General features: G+C 45.6%; 1 pseudogene; it reads left to right on the top strand.

The window, feature by feature from the left end:
* Positions 1 to 206: 206 nt before the first annotated feature.
* LOC149327004 (uncharacterized) lies at positions 207 to 894 on the top strand (annotated as a pseudogene).
* The last annotated feature ends 17558 nt before the right edge of the window (positions 895 to 18452 follow it).

Below are 18452 nucleotides of genomic sequence, written 5' to 3'. Positions count from 1 at the left end.
GCCGCAGTGAAGGGTAGGCGGGCACAGTTCCGGTGCAACAGGTGCCGAAAACAACTCTCGCAACTGCATGGCACTGCTGCGTTGCAAGGGAGGCTGCTCTGCGCAGAAACGGAGGCAGTTCGCCGATCTTTTTTGCCCATAAGGACTGCCTAGGCCACCCTAACGTGAAGCTGCCGTGGTCAGCTGTGCTTTACCTGACCTTCTGCATGGCGAAAAAGATCTTGTCCGTCGCCAGAGAGATGCTCAGCAACGAAATCTCCAAGCAGGCCTGCACCAACTGGACCAACTACGCCCGCGAGGTCTGCTGCGCTGAGCTGTCTGAGCAGCTCCTGTCTGGCGAACAGGTGTCGATGAGTACCTCATGAGGGGCAAGCACAAAGCCAACCACGGCCAGCTTTAGGCAGGTGACAACGTGCCACTGCAATGCCAGAACAACTACGGCAGCATAGTGGAACGTGGCCCATGGATTTTTGGATTGATCAGGGAGGCCACCAAGGAGTTACGCCTCTTTAAAGTCGACCGGCGAGATGCTGCGACTCACGGAGCCATCATCGCCGGCCACGTTCGGTCGGGGACTACTATCGAGAGTGGCGAGTGGGCGGCATATCAGTGTGTGCCGGGGCTACTGGACAGGAACGAAGTCAACATCATCCTCACTTGTTGAACCACTCACAGTTCTTCGTGGACCCTATGACCGGCATCCACACTCAGAACATCGTGAGTTCCTGGCAGAAGGCCAAGGCCTGCCTGATCAGAAGCGGACGAAAGCCCACACCGGAGCTCGCGGAGTCCTACTTTGGGTGGCTTTCATGGCTGTTCATCAAAGGGAGGCAGTGCTGCCATGACCCCTTTCTTCGACTGATGGAGGTCATCTCAAAGCACTACTGCACGTAAGGTGAGCCCCTGACATCTCTGCTAGTACACAAGGCCCTCTGGGTCTCAAAGCTGCTTTGCCAGTTTTTTTTTCTCTTCATGGTCCCTCTAGGGGCCACGAAACGGGCCAAGGGACTAGTCCTGCCGCTGTCAACGATTGTTGGTCAGCGCGACCGAATTATGCAAAATGTGCAGCGCTTCGCGATAAATTCAAATTCAAACTGCCCATCATGTGGAAGGTGGAAGAGGTTCTCCTAATGTGGTTGCTCGAGGTCACGGCAGCCGGCGCCAACATCGACGGAAAAGTGCTTCGCAAGAAGGCAGCGGACATCGCACTCAAACTGGGAATTGATAACTTTCAGGCCTCCGGTGGGTGGATTCATCGGGTCAAGGTACGGCATAACTTTTCGCACAAGACCGTATGTGGCGAAAGAAAAAAGTCGACGCCGCCGCCGTGGAAGACTGGATGGCAACCACGCTGCCGTCTTACATAGCGGGATATGAGGCACGTGATGTTTTTAATGTAGACGAAGCAGGGCTGCTCTACTATCTCCAGCCTGAAAAAGTGTGCTTCAAAGGCGATGCCTGCCACGGAGGACAAAGAAGCAAACCGCGTGTTACAATTTTGTTTTGTTGCAGCACCAACGGATCAGAAAAGATGCCGCTGACCGTCAATGGCAAGTATCACAAGCCCCGATGCTTTAAGGCGGCCGGTCGATTGCCCTGCGCATACAAGGCGAACAAAAAGGCGTGGATGACATCTTCTCTATTCATGTAATTCATAACGTACCTTGACCGCAAAATTTCTTGCCAAAACAGAAAAATTGTTTTGCTGCTGGACCAGTGTAGGCTACAGAGTGTTAAGGTGGCGTTCCTGCCCCCGAACGCAACGAGTCATTTGCAACCACTGGATGCCGGAACTATAAGAAATGTTAAACACCATTTCAAAGCTTTGTTGGTGCGTCGCCTCCTCGCAAAGATTGAACAGAAGGACGCAAATTTCCAGCTCAGTCTCCTGGACGCTATGCACTTTCTTGCAACGGCCTGGAATCTCATCACTCCTGCGACTGTCGCCAACTGTTTCAAGAAGTGCGGGATTTTCAAATCCGCAGAGGCTACCGCCTCGCAAGTGCAAGACTCGATTCCGATCGATTCCTGAAACCAACTTGGCGTCAAGTGTTGCGCCGACGATTACGTCACCGCGGACGACGATCTCACCACCTGTGGTCTCCGCACAGTAGAAGGCATCACGGAGGAAGCGTCATCACATGTTGGCATTCCATGCAGTGACGAAGATGACCAAAGCAGTGATGACCACCACCGATGGCAGCAGAAACAATACACGCCCTCGATATTCTGCAGTGCGCCGTGACCTCAGAGTCTGTGCGGAAGAACACAGCAGCCCAATTTTCCAGTTCTCAAAGCTCTCTGCTGTCAGATCTCGTGGAAAAGAAGGTGCAGAAGGATATACGCGACTTCTGTCAATGAAAATAAATGTTTCTTGCGTGTTGGAAGGTTTGAAAATGGAGTTTGCTAGTTTTTCGGCAACACGAAATTTTGAGTGGTACGAAAATTTTCACCTCCCCTTGAATTTCGTATCACCGAGATTCTACTGTATCATGTTACACCATGTCAGAAATGTTCATTTCAAAAGTGACATGGCGATGAAACAAGGTGAATTTCAAGAATTTACAAGAGCTGATGGAAAGGTGGTTGTTGTGAAATGCAGATAATTCTTTTACTATTGCTTCGACATGCACAGGTGCAAGTCCAGTACAAACCGTGAAGCGCTGGTCCAAGAAAACGAAGGAAATATTGACGTTCCTTCACCAGCAGTTGTCCGCAGGTAAAATTCATTCAAGGGAGGGGTTGATGTCTGTGACCAGCTATTGGAATATTACCGCATCTCAATCAAGACAAAGAAACGGACTCTGAAAGTCGGTCTCTACATGGTGGACTTGGCCCTAGTGAACGCCTGGATGGAGTACCGAGAGGACTGCAGTATTAACAATGCCCAACGACGTGGAGTAATGGAGCTAGTGGACTTTCGCCTCGCAATCGGTGAAGCACTTTGTACACCACCAAAATGGTGCACGTCTGGTAGTGGTGATGGAGATTACCTTGATGACACACACGGTGATAAAGTCATCAGTGTAGAAAGAATTCCTGGTGTTGACAAGCGTACAGACAACGTTTGACCATTTCGCAATGGCTGACCCTATCAAGAATGCTAGGTGCTGCAGGCTGCCAGGATGCCTGTCAAGAAGTCGCACGCGCTGTACAAAGCGTGACGTCTACCTCTGTCCGACAAGCGATATGAATTGCTTTAAAGCTTTCCATACCAGAGTTTAGGGGGTGCAAATTCCCATGCACTTATTTCTTTTGCTGTACTTGAAGTCATGCTAATAAAAGCCCAGCCCATACATATGTGTGGGTTCATTTTGAACATAACGAAGTAAATATTTTCATTCTTTGATGATAGAGGTTAGTTCAGAGGCCCACACAAAGAAATAATAGCAGGAAAAAAATGCCACTTCTCCGGCTCTTCGTGCACGGGAAGGAAAGGAATAGCCAAATGTCTCACCACCCAATGAAAGGCACGCATGAATGGATTAACAAGATTCCCACTGCATTGCTTCTCGGCCTTTTGGCTTAATATCATGCGAAGATATCTGTTCTTATCAGCCTAATTCTGTCCCTCAAGCCTTCCCCCGTGATACAATTGTCGTATGGGAGAGGTGACCTCTTCACCTCAAACTACATCTGTCCCTCAAGCCGAGTCATCACCAAAGACTACCTACCTTCAAAAAGTGTAGGCAGAACTCCTCTCGCAAAACATGTCTCGTCACCAAACTAGTGACGCACATGAATGGATTAAAGAGATTCCCACTCAGACTACTGTAAGGGGGCATAATCCAACTCCCTCCCCAAACCTTCTGAGGATCAGGTGACCACAGATGCGTGGAACAATTCTTGGTCTGATGAAGATCAGCTACGTGTTGAAGTCGAGCAGTCCTATTTAACATTTACATTAATGATATTGTTGCCCTAGACCCTACAGCGCGTTTCATAATCTACGCAGACGACACAAGCATATTCATCCCTGGCAGCAATTCTGATCTTACACCGCGTGTGCAAAACATATTAAATGCGCTGGAATCCTGGTCAACTTCGAACCTGTTAGCCGTTAATGTGTCGAAATCAAAAATTGTCATTTTTCGTCCTAAAAACAAGATATGTCACCTATCAAACGACCTTTACTACAAGTCGAATAGAATTGAAATAGTACACTCATTCAGGTCATTAGGTGTAGTTTTATCTGAACACATGCAGTGGGATGAACACATTCATGATATATCATTAATATTATCAAGAGCTATTGGCCTTGTTTACCGCCACAGGAATTTATTGCCACTAACAGTGAAAATAATTCTGTACCGCGCCTTATTCTGCTCTCACTTGAATTACTGCACACTAATATGGGCCACCACAACAAACACAAACCTACAGAAACTGTCAGTACTGGAAAAAAACATGCTCAGAATAATATATGGGTTAGCCTACGGACACACAACCAGGCACTTGTTTACCACATTCAGCATTGTAAACGTCCAGAAAATATATAATTACAGGTTAATTAAATCTGACATAACTGAACAAAAAGACTACTTAAACACAATTACCCACTAAGCCTCACTTCAGGATTTCGACTCCATACCCACAACGTCACAAACCACACTGGTCTATACCTGTTACACGAACAAATTACGGACAACAAATGCTTAATTACCGTGTCCCGCTACTTTTAAACATATTTATTGATTCAAACATTGATGTCCTTCATATTCCATTTTCCACCGTACGTGATTTTATAATTCAAAGCTTGTAATTATACTCATTCTTAATCATAAGCAGCACTAACACCACTTTATGGAATGAAGCCTTGCATTGTGTTATTTTTGCCTTACTATGTGTGTTAATGTTTTATTACGTGTTGTTAATTCTTTTGTTGCAGTTTCGTTTTTGTTTCTGCGGCATGTGTGCAGTACGTACAGAGCGCAATGGGTCTGGCTGTATGCTACTGCCTGAGGTGGGGAGAACTTAGTCAAGCGTCCTTGCTTTTTTTCTCACCACCTCCATCATTTGTTATGATGGAAATAAACATTATTATTATTATTATTATTATTATTAAAATAATGAGATTGAGGAAACAGGTGCCACTAATGAGGAGGACTTTCCTCCACTTCCCACCATCCTGGAGACTGACTATGAGCGAAGTAGTAAGTGAGAAGCTGATACGACAAATTGTAGAAATCGATGGAGCCCCCTTCAAGGCAGCCACTAAGATAGCAGCAGAAACAGGGCAACGAGGAAGTAGAAATGCGACTTAACCAGATAATCACTTAAGTTGCAAAAATGAAGAGGCTCTTATTAGAGTCCACGCATGCAGCGGAAGGACGAAGAGGTAACACCCCTGCTACACGGCTGTTTCGAATGTCTTCCAACCGAATGTCATTCGACTCGACTGCCGAACTTACGCTGCTACACGAAGTTTTCCGATGGCATTCGGTTCAGATGACATTCGAGTCGACGGATCTCGGCGAAGACATTCCAGATTTTGGAATGCCTTCGAAACGCGAGCACAGCCTGAACTGACCAATAGTAGTCGCCGCCGTCGCTTCGCCCCGCCCACAGCCCAACAGCCGCGCGACTGCTTTCGGCTCTGTGGCTGTTCATTTCTACCCGCTGCTCACTTTTTTCTGCTGTTTGTTTAGCAAATAGCTAGTGTTCTGTCTTAGTGAATGCTTGCAGATAATAGTACACCAATGAACATTTACCGCATGTGCATGAAATTTCCCCAGGAGTGCGCCAATGAGGACGACCGCACTCATACTGCTGTTCACATCGTTGCGTATGAACTGTTTGTGCTCGTTTGCAAGACATAAAACGAAATATGTGGTTTAGTTCTATTAAATAGTCTCTTCTCTTCAGTACCGGTTGTACCCATGCTTGTTTACGCAGTGCGACAATCTGTGGGAAGCGCCGACGCGATCGCTCGCCTGAGAAGCACTTGACAGCCAGGTTGTTGACATCGCGTAGGACTGGCGCTTCTCGCTAATTTTCCCGGCTTCCTCCGATATGCCCAGTACTTTATTTTAAACTGCTTGATCCAGAAGTATGTTTGGCGACCGTTCGCGTTAACTGAAACAGCCTAACTTGTTACCCACAAGCTAGCGACGGCGACGACTGCTGCTGGCCGTAAAGCACGGCTCGGCAGCCCGAGTCACACCGCCGCTTCCCTGGTGAAATTTTAAAGATGTACCAACTAGCTCAAACCACCATTTTGCTCCGTTCATCGTATGCGCGTCCTGCGATGTAAGCAATAGTTGATTTCATGTCACTGTTGTCAAAACTACACTCGTTGACCATTTGCATTCGCTAGAACTTGTGAATTCGTTCTTCACAACCACCGCAATCACCGATCCAACCCTGCAGACTCGCTAGGCCTAGTCGTCGCGGAAGGGAACGGAGTCGTCGTCGACTGAAATTACTTTGTCAAGTGCTTATCCCTAGTGAGTGTCCAAGTGTGCACATGTGAAATATAGCCGTTCGTTTCGCTTATTTCCAATACGGATAATGTATAAGCGCGCATGTATTCGCACCGTCACCTCATCAGAGTGTTTTCGCTCAGCCGCTGAACTCCCGAGGGCATGAAGGCTGGCCGTCCGCCGATCGGATTCGTCAGTGTCGTTTAGCCAAAAAACTTGTCCCACTACAAAAATATTAAAGTGAACTAGATAGTTCACTATAATCACATGCTGCTGTTCACCGTGATAGTGCCGTTGTCGGACAAGTGTGACCGTCATCGTTGTACACTGAAAACGAGCTGAGAATTTCGAATGCGTTTGGAAAGTGTCGTGTAGCACCGCGGGAGTTCGTCGAGTTCGAATGCCATTCCAAGTCTCGACTGCCATTCGACTCAGATGTCATTCTAAAGTGCCCGTGTAGCACAGGTATCAGATTGTAGGAATGAAGGAATGCTTCCAGGCATCGAAGGAAGAACAGGTTCGTAAGGTTCGTATTCCAGCTGCAGGAACCTTGGAGTTCAGAATGTCAAAGAGGTCATTTAGTAGCATCGTGAACTGTTCCGTTCCAAAACTGTCGGCGAAGCCAGGTACCATCATTTGTCTGTAGACCTTCAGGCAAATCGACACACTTCGGCTGAAGAGCCGCAAGCGAAAAAGAGTAAAAGAAATTTGTAAAGCTTGGAAAAACATGATGGCAAATTAGTTTTGAAAATGCCTGGACGCTGACAAGCACAGATGTAATGTATAAGCATGCAGTTTTATGGCACCAACTGCTTACAATGTTTACAATGACTGAATGGCCAACTTTACCTGAGTCGCCAGACGAACGTTCATGGTCTGGAGCTTCTGTGGCTTGACATGGTGCTCAGTCAACTTAGGAACCACTTTTATAGCGGCCTTTTTTTCCGCCTCAAAAAGACGTTCATAGTTCATGATGAGATATTAGAAAAGCTCATCACACAGAACAATCTAAAATGTGAACCAACAGCAATGAAGGTTACGTACATCCAGAACAAAAACGTGAATATCCCTATCAGTGACTGCGGAGTTGCAGGAGACCTAGTGGAGAGAGAGAGGGTCTACATTGGATGCAGGACCAGGATGAGGAGGACCAGGAAAAGAAGAGGCAGGTTGCCCCTAAATTCAAGGAGGCTTTAGTTGTGACATCAGAGACCTTGTCAAAGAAAAATTTGGGCAAGTTAATCGAGAAGTTCATTGATTCCTGTTCCCTCAGCCTGATGGACGTAGAGATGCGGCCGTCAAGAGAAGGAGTGGTAATTACCGCAGACTCAACTCTCCGGAAAGCATTAAGCGACTCCATACGGCTCTTAGAGAGAACAGAGCAACAAGGAAACAGGTGGAAACTAGAACGCCAAGGAAGAAAAAATGTCAGCTCAAGGTGGTAGGAATTTCCGAGGAGGTCCCGGAGGGTGAGACAGTTCACAGCTTTGTTAACCGAAACAACTTGAGGTGTGAAGCGGAGGAATTCACACTGCTCAAAACTTGGAAAGGAAAACAAGGTACTACTGCAGTCATTGAATTGAGTAAGGATGCTTTCGAGGCCCTAAAGGGGAAAGCTCGGTTGAACACTCTCTGGACAAGCTGCACCTTTTTCGATCACACTTTCCTGCCAAGATGCAAGAACTGTGCCCGGTTGGGACACAGAGAGATTCTGCAACTCGGAATCACGTTGCACAGACTGTGGACAAAACCACCATGTAAGACAGCGTACGAGCCAGGTAAAGCACTGTAAAATCTGCGAAGAAAAGGGGTGACATGCAGCACTGAGCAACGCCGCTGATCTTGTCGACAACTTCAAGAAACTTCAAGGAGTTCAAGAAATTTCAGGGGAAAATTCACAGCACTACATTTAAACACTAGAAGTATCAAAAACAAGATAGATGACTTCGAATTACTTCTTGGTTCACTCGGAATGAAATTTCATGCCTTAGCACTCACTGAAACCTGGCTGTCTGAAACAGATGTACCGCCCCACATAGATGGCTACAAATCTATGAGCTTAAGTAGAGAGGGGAAGAGAGGTGGGGGTGTTGCGCTCTATCTGTTGAACAGTTGGCATTTCCAAACTATGCATGAATTGACAAGGATGGATGACGACGTTGAAAGCCTTTTTGTCAGGGTCTCAAATTTTGCAATTGGCGTTTTGCACAGACCGCCAGCGAGTAATATATCAAAATTTTTAAATTTCCTAGATGATGCACTCGTTTTGCTTCAGTCTTCCACTTCGTCCATCCTAATCCTTGGTGATGTAAATATAAATACAATATCAACAACTGCAGAAGCACACGAATTTCAAAATGTCCTGAATCTTCATGCCTGTACTAATGCCATACGACTGCCCACTCGGATTGCTTGCGGCTCCGCTACCTCGATAGATGTTTGCATCACGAACACGTATTGCAGCCATGTCACTTCTGGAGTTATAATCAATGATATTAGTGATCACATGCCAATTTTTTGCCTCACTTCTTCACCAGTAGAAAGCGACTTACGTCCTAGAAAGTTTATGTCCCGTGTAATCAACCAGGAGGGCCTTCAGAGATTTCGAGCACTTATCGACCTAGAATCGTGGGAAGATGTATATGAAGCAACCAACGCCAATCTGGCCTATAACGCCTTCTTGAAGAAGTTTTCAAGATGCTACAACGCGGCCTTCCCTGTGCAGGAGTATGAAGCAAGGAGCAAGAAAATAAAAAAGCCATGGATCACTCGTGAATTATATAAGAGGATAAAGCAAAAGAACAAAAAGTACCACGAATTTATAAGATGCAAAGATACAAGCGTACTTGTGGAGTTCAAGAAGCTTAGAAATCAATTAAATTGCGATTTAAGAAAGGCCAAGAACACATATTTTGAAAATAGGTTCATGAATGTAAAAAATGATTCTAGGAAAGTATGGGACATCGTCAACGAAGTAATGGGTAGAAAGCGCCACCAACAAGACATAATAGACATTTACAAAGACGGCGTTCGAGTTCCCGTAACGGAAGTTGCTGAAGAAATGAACAGACATTTCATTACCATAGGCTCGTGTGAAGAGGCTCGTGATGAAATATGCAGTCTGGTATCAGAGCAGCAACTCGAATCTATTATGCTTGTACCAACGACACCTACTGAAATATATAACATAATTCAAAGTCTGTCGAATAGTGTCGCTGCTGGAGTCGATGGCATAAAAGTCCCACCCATAAAATATGTTGCAAATACACTTAGCCTGATACTGAGTGACATTATAAATAAGATGCTTCAGTCTGGAGAATTTCCCGAGGAACTAAAAATTGCTAAAGTAACTCCTGTGTATAAGGGTGGCGGAGAAACCGATGTTAACAACTACAGACCTATTTCGGTTCTACCAGTGTTTTCAAAAATATTCGAACGTGCCATATATGTCAGGCTGTCGAGCTTCTTTGAAAAACATCATATATTTAGCAGTGCTCAGTATGGGTTTCAGAAGAATAAGTCTGCAGAACAGGCACTCATCAATATAAAAGATAAAATAATTGAAAACATTGAAGACAAGCACCTGACACTTGGTCTGTTTCTAGACTTAAGGAAAGCTTTTGACACAGTACAGCACAATATACTGCTTAATAAATTACAAACATATGGAATAAGAGGAGTCCCACTGGCATTGATCAGAACATATCTTCACAGCCGGTATCAGTGTGTATCTGCTAACGAAATGTTATCTAGCAGATTGACAGTTCTGAATGGCGTTCCCCAGGGATCCATTTTAGGGCCGCTGCTATTCCTGGTGTACATTAATGATATAACAAAAATACCCAGTTCACCCGAATTAATAATGTACGCCGATGATACAAATGTGTTCTTCAAGGCCCAGTCAAATGAATCCCTGGAAGAAGCAGTTAACACTTACCTTTCTAATCTCTCTACATGGTTACGAATGAATCGGCTAGGACTAAATACTAGCAAAACTAAATATGTCGTTTTTAAGCCAATCAATAAAAAAGACTCCTATGCAATGAATATAAAGTTTGAAAACACGCTGATCAGCCAAGTAAGTGACCAAAAATTTCTGGGAGTCTGGTTCTCTGAGGATCTTTCATGGACGTGCCATATTCTTAAGCTCACCACTGATCTCTCCCGAGTAGTGGGTAGCATATGCAGAATACAGAGTCTATTACCAACGTGGCTGAAAATAAAATTGTATCACTCTTTATTCTACTCCAGGTTATGTTATGGCATCTTAACATGGGGCACAACGACATATTCTAATTACAACAGGTTATTGGTCCTACAAAAAAGAATGTTAAGAATGTGCGAAAACTTCCATGGAAACATCAGAAACTTACCCACACAACCACTTTTCACAAAATATTCTATGCTCCGGGCCGACCAGGTGTACTATTTCAAGTTACTTCTATGGATTCATAAATACAAACTCTATCCAACTTCCTCAGGTACTTCATCTCGCTATTCAATCCGAAACCCTACACTTAGACTACCAGCTATAAGAACAAACTATGGACGACAAACATTAAACTTTCAAACAATTAAGATGTTGAACAGAACCGATTTCAATGTAGATTACTACAAAAGATTTCCTGTATTCAAAAAAGAGTGTAAAAATGTTTTGGTTTCAAGCGGTTTTTCTTTTGCTTTGTAAATACATTGTGTGTTTTTCCATGCGTATTATCAACTAGAAAGAAGGAAGTCAGATAGAAAAAAAAATATTTTGTGCTTTCTCTGTTCCAAAGTTCATTATTTTAGCCTTGCTACTACCCTGTTTTTATGCATTTATTTACATTTCATTATCAGATGTGCAAATGTTTTGTTTGATTCACAAGTGCAGTGCCACTTGCCGAAATGTATTAATATTTTTTTTTGTGCTGAATTTGTATTGGGGGGCCGAGGCCCCGTCAGGCGTTGTTACGCCTTTAGCTTCGGCCCCCCTTAGACACGTTCTAAGAAACAAATAAAGAAAAAAAAAACTGGCGTGAGTCAGAGCTGCTCAAGGTGCTGCAGGAGCAACGACCAGAAGATATATTTAACGCAGACGGAACTGCCCTTTTTTAATGAGCTGCTTCCTGAGAAAACACTCTGTGAGAAGAGAGATCCCAGCAAAGGTGACGAGAAGTCGAAGCAACGCTTGACCGTGCTGTTTTGTTGTTGTAACGCTGCAGGTATGAAGAAGCTGAAGTCGCTTGTGGTCGGACGGACTGCGAAACCACGCTGCTTCAAAGGCATGCGTTGCCTTCCGGCTAAGTATGTGGCCAACAAAAAGGCCTGGATGACGGCGGAGTTGTTCCAAGCCCAACTTTTGCAAGTGGAGAAAATGATGCGGCTGCAGAACTACAAGATTGCCTCTGTTGTCGGCAACTGTGCCGCGCACAACAAGATCCCGATGCTAGAGCACCTGGATGTAGTTATCTTGCCACCAAACTGCATCTCCCTGTTGCAGCCGCTAGATCAAGGAATAATACCAAGGCGCACAACAGTGAATTGCGTTACACCTGAAGCACAAGGTTGAGCTACCAACTAGGGTAAACGTTCGCCAAGCCACTGAAATGATTATGAGAGCTTGGTGAAGCGTCCCCCCAGACGTCGCGCGTAACTGCTGGTTGAAGGCTGGATTTGCTACAGCTCAGGACAGCGCTAGCGATGCACTTGACGAGCGTGCCGATGACAGAGACTGTTCCTGTCCTGCTGCACAGGTCCAGGAATCGCTCAACACGTACGCCGCTTTCTGCAACACAGCAGCGGGTGTGACGGGGGGCGAATACGTCGCGGTTGACTATCATCATCATCATGATCATCATTTATTTACCCTTAAGGGCCCCAGGGGGCATTACATAAGGGGGGGGGGTCGAACAGTAATCAAGTCACAAAGAACAAAGAACAAAGTTGGAACGACGTGGAATGACGTGATGACCTGCTCTGCAGTGACCACTGAAGACAATGTCGAAGCAATCAAGAATGGAAAAGAAGCGGAGGCCGACAAAGATAGCAGTGATGAAGAGCCTGTAGACGAAACAGAACTTTTGATGACAAGAGAGGCCACAGCGGCATTCCAATGCTAACCGAGTGCTTGGATACTTACGACGCAACTTTTCCAAAGCACCACCCTCTCTAAAATTAATCCTTTACAAAACTCTAATACGGCCAAAGCTCGAGCACGCCGCGTCAATTTGGGATCCAGGCCAAACAAACCTAACGCACACATTGGAAATGGTTCAGAATAATTCTACTCGCTTTATTCTTTCTAACTCTACCAGAACAGCAAGCATCAGTGCCATGAAATCTAGCCTTAACTTACCATCCTTGTCATCACGTCGCAAAATTTTTCGCCTCTGCCTTTTTGACAAATTATTCTATCACCCGCAGTTTCATGCCGAACTTATCTCACCACCTCAGTACGTATCACCAAGACTACATCACATTCATAAGGTTCGCATCCCTTTCTGCAGACCAAAAACTTTTTTCCAGTCATTCGTACCACGCACATCGAATAAGTGGAATCACCTTCCTTCTTCGACGGCCACCATCACCGATCATCAATTATTAAGGCGGAAGCCTTTAATGTCTCATCGTTGTAAGCAGCAGTTGTCGACAGAAAATGTCACGCTTTTCAATTGGTGGAAACGTTCGTGACGTCACAGTGCGCGAATTTCAAACGGGGCCAATTGCACTTTGCTAGTAACCATACAACCAATTGAAGGGATCGTATAGTGATGCTCCAAGTAAGTGGGTCTGAGCTTAGTTAATTGCTTAATTACCCAATTAGCCTAATTAGCTTTACTAGTAAGGTCATATAAATAAATAAAAGCGATTAAGAAATTGGTCGAGCTCAGGAATCGAACCCCGGTGTTCGGCGTGAGAGACGAGCACGCTATCAACTCCGCCATGCCAGCTCGATGGTTTGGAATGAACAAAGGCGCGTCTAGTGAATACGGTGTCTTCACTCACTCTCATCCTCCTCCATTCCCTTCCGGCGAGGTTTAGGTGTCCACCGACAAATGACAGACAGATACATTTCCTTTCCTCAAGAGCCAATTTACCGACGAGCTAGGCGTAGAACCGAATGGGCGATGGCGTTCTATGGACTCCTTGGCAGCGTTGCAAGACGCTGTCGCGTTCCACTCTTAGGGGCGAAGCTTAACATCTTAACCACACATCAGTGACCACACTTTAGGTCAAAAAAGTGCCCCCCTGAATTTTGACGGGTGTCCACCGAGATATGTGAGACAGTTACTGCGTAATTTCCTTTCCTCACATACAATTTTCATTTTCTTCATTACGGCCCCTCTTTATCTATCTTCTTTCACTCCCACCTCCCTTCCTCCACGGTGCGGTTCAGGTGTCCACCGAGATGACAGAGAATTACTGCGCCATTTCCTTTCCTCAAAAAGCGTTGCGTTCAAAGGGCAAGGCATCGCGCCGAATGGGTGGTGGCGTTCCGTGGACTCCCTGGCAGCACTACAACGCGCTGTCGCGTTCCACTCCTAAAGGCGAAGCTTAAGTGTCATTAATTAGCAGTTAGTTAGTATTCAGGCATTAATCAGTAATTAACAATTAATTAGTGATTTGCCATCACTTAGTAATTAGTACTCAAATATAAGTGACGCTACCAGTGCCACAGAAACAGCGAAGGTGGTGCGGAAAACGCTTCCGCCTCTACCCACTTTAGACAGTCAAAGTGCCCCCTGAATTATTCAAGAATGTCATAGCTAACATTGTCTAACTAGGATTCATTTTATACTGTGTTATCATTTTTTTCTTTTTTTCTATTTCCTGAACGCCTTAGCTATTAATGTATGTGGCAAAGTCATGTTTGTACCGTGTCTGTTTCATTAACTCTTGTTTGTTGATTACATTTTTTTGTTTTGTAACCACTCGCCTCTGTAATGCTGTAATGGCCCTGAGGGTATAGTAAATAAATAAATAAATTATGTAAATTTGCGCAACTTTCCATCCTTTTTAGGGACATCAATAAAGACGGTACGACAGGCTCGGGCGCCATCCAACAGCACCATTACAGTCGGATCCATGCATTCTTGGGGTCGTTACCAATGAACGACCCCTCACTCATTCAGGAAACCCGCTGTGCTGCGGGAGCCACTGTAGAGGAGGTATGATAATGCCACGAGCCAAAGTGAAGGTCACTCAGGCGTGCAAGCAGCACTAATCATAACTAAGAGGGCAGTGCCGAGTCTCCCACAACAATCAGAGAGGCATTAGAGAGTAACTTTCAGCCCCAAGACTTTGATTTGAACCAGGTCTCTTTGCGACCAATCAACAATGGAGTTTTAGTGTCAGCACAAAATGTCACTGGGCTTCAGAAGCTGAAAACTCAAATGGAAAATGAGACGGTTAGCTGCCAGTGGAATCGCAAGCTCTCGGAGGGGGTTCAGCCAGAAGTTGATGTGGTAGGAATCAGTTCTGATGAGATATTAGAAAAGGTTACATATTAGATATTAGAAAGCCTTCCCAAAATACCCGCATCGGCTGGTCTCGAAGAATCCGGCCTGTGCGGCAGTCAATCAGGTCAGTCTGCATGTGGCCAAAGTCACGGCAGAAGCCGTCGGGGTGCCATAAAGATGCATCGAGGCGGTTGAGCACACCGGAGACCAGCACGGGGTGTTCAGACCAGCACGGGGGAGATCCCTTTCGTATTCCAGCTGCAGGAACCTTGGAGTTCAGAATGTCAAAGAGGTCATTTAGTAGCATCGTGAACTGTTCCGTTCCAAAACTGTCGGCGAAGCCAGGTACCATCATTTGTCTGTAGACCTTCAGGCAAATCGACACACTTCGGCTGAAGAGCTGCAAGCGAAAAAGAGTAAAAGAAATTTGTAAAGCTTGGAAAAACATGATGGCAAATTAGTTTTGAAAATGCCTGGACGCTGACAAGCACAGATGTAATGTATAAGCATGCAGTTTTATGGCACCAACTGCTTACAATGTTTACAATGACTGAATGGCCAACTTTACCTGAGTCGCCAGACGAACGTTCATGGTCTGGAGCTTCTGTGGCTTGACATGGTGCTCAGTCAACTTAGGAACCACTTTTATAGCGGCCTTTTTTTCCGCCTCAAAAAGACGTTCATAGTTCATGATGAGATATTAGAAAAGCTCATCACACAGAACAATCTAAAATGTGAACCAACAGCAATGAAGGTTACGTACATCCAGAACAAAAACGTGAATATCCCTATCAGTGACTGCGGAGTTGCAGGAGACCTAGTGGAGAGAGAGAGGGTCTACATTGGATGCAGGACCAGGATGAGGAGGACCAGGAAAAGAAGAGGCAGGTTGCCCCTAAATTCAAGGAGGCTTTAGTTGTGACATCAGAGACCTTGTCAAAGAAAAATTTGGGCAAGTTAATCGAGAAGTTCATTGATTCCTGTTCCCTCAGCCTGATGGACGTAGAGATGCGGCCGTCAAGAGAAGGAGTGGTAATTACCGCAGACTCAACTCTCCGGAAAGCATTAAGCGACTCCATACGGCTCTTAGAGAGAACAGAGCAACAAGGAAACAGGTGGAAACTAGAACGCCAAGGAAGAAAAAACGTCAGCTCAAGGTGGTAGGAATTTCCGAGGAGGTCCCGGAGGGTGAGACAGTTCACAGCTTTGTTAACCGAAACAACTTGAGGTGTGAAGCGGAGGAATTCACACTGCTCAAAACTTGGAAAGGAAAACAAGGTACTACTGCAGTCATTGAATTGAGTAAGGATGCTTTCGAGGCCCTAAAGGGGAAAGCTCGGTTGAACACTCTCTGGACAAGCTGCACCTTTTTCGATCACACTTTCCTGCCAAGATGCAAGAACTGTGCCCGGTTGGGACACAGAGAGATTCTGCAACTCGGAATCACGTTGCACAGACTGTGGACAAAACCACCATGTAAGACAGCGTATGAGCCAGGTAAAGCACTGTAAAATCTGCGAAGAAAAGGGGTGACATGCAGCACTGAGCAACGCCGCTGATCTTGCCGACAACTGGCGTGAGTCAGAGCTGCTCAAGGTGCTGCAGGAGCAACGACCAGAATATATATTTAACGCAGACGGAACTGCCCTTTTTTAATGAGCTGCTTCCTGAGAAAACACTCTGTGAGAAGAGAGATCCCAGCAAAGGTGACGAGAAGTCGAAGCAACGCTTGACCGTGCTGTTTTGTTGTTGTAACGCTGCAGGTATGGAGAAGCTGAAGTCGCTTGTGGTCGGACGGACTGCGAAACCACGCTGCTTCAAAGGCATGCGTTGCCTTCCGGCTAAGTATGTGGCCAACAAAAAGGCCTGGATGACGGCGGAGTTGTTCCAAGCCCAACTTTTGCAAGTGGAGAAAATGATGCGGCTGCAGAACTACAAGATTGCCTCTGTTGTCGGCAACTGTGCCGCGCACAACAAGATCCCGATGCTAGAGCACCTGGATGTAATTTTCTTGCCACCAAACTGCATCTCCCTGTTGCAGCCGCTAGATCAAGGAATAATACCAAGGCGCGCAACAGTGAATTGCGTTACACCTGAAGCACAAGGTTGAGCTACCAACTAGGGTAAACGTTCGCCAAGCCACTGAAATGATTATGAGAGCTTGGTGAAGCGTCCCCCCAGACGTCGCGCGTAACTGCTGGTTGAAGGCTGGATTTGCTACAGCTCAGGACAGCGCTAGCGATGCACTTGACGAGCGTGCCGATGACAGAGACTGTTCCTGTCCTGCTGCACAGGTCCAGGAATCGCTCAACACGTACGCCACTTTCTGCAACACAGCATCGGGTGTGACGGCGGGCGAATACGTCGCGGTTGACTATGACGTGATGACCTGCTCTGCAGTGACCACTGAAGACAATGTCGAAGCAATCAAGAATGGAAAAGAAGCGGAGGCCGACAAAGATAGCAGTGATGAAGAGCCTGTAGACGAAACAGAACTTTTGATGACAAGAGAGGCCATAGCGGCATTCCAATGCTAACCGAGTGCTTGGATACTTACGACGCAACTTTTCCAAAGCACCACCCTCTCTAAAATTAATCCTTTACAAAACTCTAATACGGCCAAAGCTCGAGCACGCCGCGTCAATTTGGGATCCAGGCCAAACAAACCTAACGCACACATTGGAAATGGTTCAGAATAATTCTACTCGCTTTATTCTTTCTAACTCTACCAGAACAGCAAGCATCAGTGCCATGAAATCTAGCCTTAACTTACCATCCTTGTCATCACGTCGCAAAATTTGTCGCCTCTGCCTTTTTGACAAATTATTCTATCACCCGCAGTTTCATGCCGAACTTATCTCACCACCTCAGTACGTATCACCAAGACTACATCACATTCATAAGGTTCGCATCCCTTTCTGCAGACCAAAAACTTTTTTCCAGTCATTCGTACCACGCACATCGAATAAGTGGAATCACCTTCCTTCTTCGACGGCCACCATCACCGATCATCAATTATTCAAGATTGTCATAGCTAACATTGTCTAACTAGGATTCATTTTATACTGTGTTATCATTTTTTTTTCTTTTTTTCTATTTCCTGAACGCCTTAGCTATTAATGTATGTGTCAAAGTCATGTTTGTACCGTGTCTGTTTCATTAACTCTTGTTTGTTGATTACATTTTTTTGTTTTGTAACCACTCGCCTCTGTAATGCTGTAATGGCCCTGAGGGTATAGTAAATAAATAAATAAATTATGTAAATTTGCGCAACTTTCCATCCTTTTTAGGGACATCAATAAAGACGGTACGACAGGCTCGGGCGCCATCCAACAGCACCATTACAGTCGGATCCATGCATTCTTGGGGTCGTTACCAATGAACGACCCCTCACTCATTCAGGAAACCCGCTGTGCTGCGGGAGCCACTGTAGAGGAGGTATGATAATGCCACGAGCCAAAGTGAAGGTCACTCAGGCGTGCAAGCAGCACTAATCATAACTAAGAGGGCAGTGCCGAGTCTCCCACAACAATCAGAGAGGCATTAGAGAGTAACTTTCAGCCCCAAGACTTTGATTTGAACCAGGTCT

Source organism: Amblyomma mixtum, chromosome 10, assembly GCF_055824585.1.
Source record: "Amblyomma mixtum isolate Tamu chromosome 10, ASM5582458v1, whole genome shotgun sequence".
Classification (NCBI taxonomy): domain Eukaryota; kingdom Metazoa; phylum Arthropoda; class Arachnida; order Ixodida; family Ixodidae; genus Amblyomma; species Amblyomma mixtum.
Note: the sequence above shows the minus strand (reverse complement) of the source record. Positions and strands in the feature narration are given on the sequence as shown.